The following is a 3,709-nucleotide window of genomic DNA, read 5'->3' on the forward strand; positions in this document are numbered from 1 at the left end:
CGTTCATTTAATCTTAAAATTTTATACTCTCGCCACGGACGCAAAAATTGTGAAAATATTTGTATAATGGAAGGGGGGTTTTTTTTTTTAATAACAATTAATGCTTTTCATAAAAAACAGTTCACATCACTTACCTGGAAAAATACGTGATTAGCTGAAAACTATCTTTGTATACTCTCTTCAGGGTCTCCTCTAAGGGCCCCCATAGACAAAATTCCGTAACAGTAACCTTAAGACATGAATTTAAGTCGATGAGCCAATCAGGATATTGCTTTAAGTCTACGGAATCTAACAGAAATGGAAATAACAGTAAACTTATCCATAATCTCGCAATAAGGCGAATTTCAACCGGTTGAAATAAGTCTACTGCTAGTCGAAGCTGGCAGCGCTGTTGACTCCGAGGCGCGCTGCTTTAACGGATCAGTAATTATTTTCTTATATTCAGCCTTCCTGATCAGATGCCTGTCCTCAGGCACTTCCTGATGATACTTTCTCACTTCTCATGACATTTGCCAGACAAAATCGTCCAGCGGTAGTTCATATGCAGGTCCTCGTCATCGTCGTGCTGATGGGTTTATTCGGCTATCCTGGAAGAACCTCTCGTGTCTGATTGTATGTACTCCGTTAGACTGTTAGCCCGCAAGAATTCGAGCAGCATTTCACTGGTCAGAACTGCTTCGTGTCAATTGAAAAAACAATGTATCGGATACCAAGATCAGTTTGTAATGCTGATTTATTACGGATACCATTGCGCCAGCGAAGGCCACTGCGTGATAATTAATTCGAACACCATGTTGTGAACCGAATGCAGTCCGTAATAACTGATTCAAACGGATTCTATTGCACCAACTAAGATCAGTGCGTGATAATTGATTCAGACACCGTGTTATGAATTGAAAATAGCCCGTGAGGCCGAATATCGCCCACCAGCTACTCACCCTGGATCTACTCACCGTAATCCATGGCTTCATACGATCCGCAGTTACAACCGTGCAACTGCGTCGGTGTTCTTCTCGCAAATCCTCCACTTCATAGGGGTCATTAATAAGGATTTATACTCGGAACAGTCTTTTGGACTTGGGATGTTACTTCTTACTGCGTCCCGTTGCTGAGTCGCTCGTGATATGTATCATTACCAGTTCACTCTCGCCATATTTTGTGGTGTCACCACGCGTCCTGTCATAGCGCTTTTTCTGCGCCCGTTCCTTACTGACACACGTTTGAATGTTAGCGCTCGTCCAGGTCTAACTGGTGTATCGTGTCTTGGATTTGAGACACAACGGTTGTTTCTGTTGCATACCTCTTCTCACAACTAATGAGAGTCTTTATAGGGGTTGTATTGATGCCCTTATTACGAAAAGTGTTCAACGCGCTTTACATCTGTTAATAACTGTGTCCCAGTCACGTGGATCTCGTCCCGCCAAAACGTCAAAACTAGCCTCGTCAAAACTAGCCTGTACGTCTTATTGTACCTTTCACATTGGCCATTATCGCGCGAAGTAGCCACCGTATTCAACGCATGCTTGATCCCATAATTATTATATAATAGAATACACGGAACACCTGGGACGTGAAGGCCGTTTCCCTATCACTGATGATCCTATGAAGAACTCCAAATAAATAAATTAGGTTCGTCAGGACTTTTATGACATGGTATGCCTTTTGACTCTATACCTTTTGACGATTTAATTAAAACTTTTGTTACAATCAAAATATATATTCTATAATTTTCTTATAAAATAAAATAAAAATGAACAGTATAACTTCTTAAATAAAAAATATTACATTTACACGTCCGCATTTTGCGGCTCTATGGGACACAAGGAGCACGTAAGAACGCAACGCAATTGCACTCTGACGTCAAACAAAAATTAACGTGCCATAACATACTTTTAATTTAGAAATAGTGATTAATTTGTTTGACAACAATTTTGAAATTAGAAGTGCATAATGAATCTTTGATATATGTTATTAGTGCAAATACAACAAATGGTCTGTTTTCTGACGTGCACTAGACTGCACTAGAACTCTCTTTTCACGTAGTTGCGGATTACGTGAGAAATATCTGCCGTTCATATGCAAATCCTAGATGCTTTTTCGGACATCCGGTGCGGATTACTGATTGCGGACTGTATATGACGGCACTCTTAGAGAGCCTCTGAGGGAGAAAGTGGCAAACTGCTCCTCCTTTAATTGGATGCGGTCATCAAAACTCCATAGGCATGGAAAAGATTAGAGAAAACTAGTCACGTGATCCTCATCTTGATTGGACGCGGTTATTGACACTCTATTCAAGTGACCAATTTGCCACTCTGTCCGTCTGAGGCTCTCTAGCCAGAGAAAGTCTGGTATAGCCCTGACGAAAATAAGAAACTTTATAAAGCGTTGACAACCGTTTAATGACGATTTTTTGAGAATTTTTACGCTTTCAAATTTTATAAGAACGCTTATAGAACACCATTGGGTTTAAACACTTTCAGAACGCTTATAAAATACAGTATATATCGTTTCATGAAAGTTCTGTAATGTTAAAGCAACGCTTTTCAGAGGACGCTCAGTAAACGTTGATGCATCTTCCTGCAGAGAGTTCACTGTCAGACTTTTCAAACATTTATCAAATGCTTTTCTCAATACCGTAAGACAAGCATTTTCCTTCCGTTCAGTAAACTCTGTTCCAACGTGGCGAATTAGTGAATCGCAGTAAACGTTTTCTAAGGCGTTTACGCAAACGGCTTAAAGACGCCCAAAAAACGTTTTTCTTGACTCCGTAACACAAGTTTTTCCTCGGTTTAGCAAACATTCTTCTATATGTCCAATTTTTAAGCAGTGCACAACATTATCACTAGAGGGACACAGCAAAGTTTAATTTCTCGTATTTAAAAAACCACATTGAATAAGATAAAAGGCGCAATATGATGAGACGTCTCAGTGAAAAATTTTGTTCTTTTTTTTTTGATAAAATATCGGCGTTCAGCAGACTCAACACTTAAACTGAACGCTCACAAATGTTTTTTACACTATTTCTAATGACAAAAGTAAACGCCTGTTAAATGTTTAACAAAAGCTGCACGCAGTTCTCAATGGTGGAGCAAACGTCTATTAAACGCTATACACAAAACCTATAAACATTTTAAACAATTGTCAGTAAACGCTTGACGTCAAGTAAACGCTATGTAAATGCTTCAAAATGCCGTATACAAATGCATTCCAAATGTTGCAGCGGTGCAATTTCCGCTTTATGAACACTCTAATGACCGTTTCTAAATTCTCAACAAACTTCTGCAAACGCTCATGTAAACGTTAAACAAACGTTTATGAAACTTCTTATTTTCGTCAGAGAATGCCTTTCAAATGTTGCAATGTTGCAATTTCCGCTTTATGAACACTCTACTGACCGTTTTTAAACTCTCAACAAACGCTCATGTAAATCTTAAACAAACGTTTATGAAACTTCTCATTTTCGTCAGGGAGGGACTCTAGCTATAATCGCCACTGCCGCCATCTTACCTCCTATCCATCAACCTCCTGTAGCAGTATCGCTTCTATACTGATTGCACTCGCATCGATGTGTACTTCGATAGATTGGTTAGGATCGAATATCACCAGTACGGAACGAATAAATTTCTCTTTGATTGTGTTAAACGCCCATTTCTGCGCGTCTTCCCTGGTCCAAGGTTTTTCTTGATAAACGGTTCTGCAATTGCTGCGA

Source organism: Mycetomoellerius zeteki, unplaced genomic scaffold, assembly GCF_001594055.1.
Source record: "Mycetomoellerius zeteki isolate Tzet28-1 unplaced genomic scaffold, Tzet1.0 scaffold498, whole genome shotgun sequence".
In the NCBI taxonomy this organism is placed as follows: domain Eukaryota; kingdom Metazoa; phylum Arthropoda; class Insecta; order Hymenoptera; family Formicidae; genus Mycetomoellerius; species Mycetomoellerius zeteki.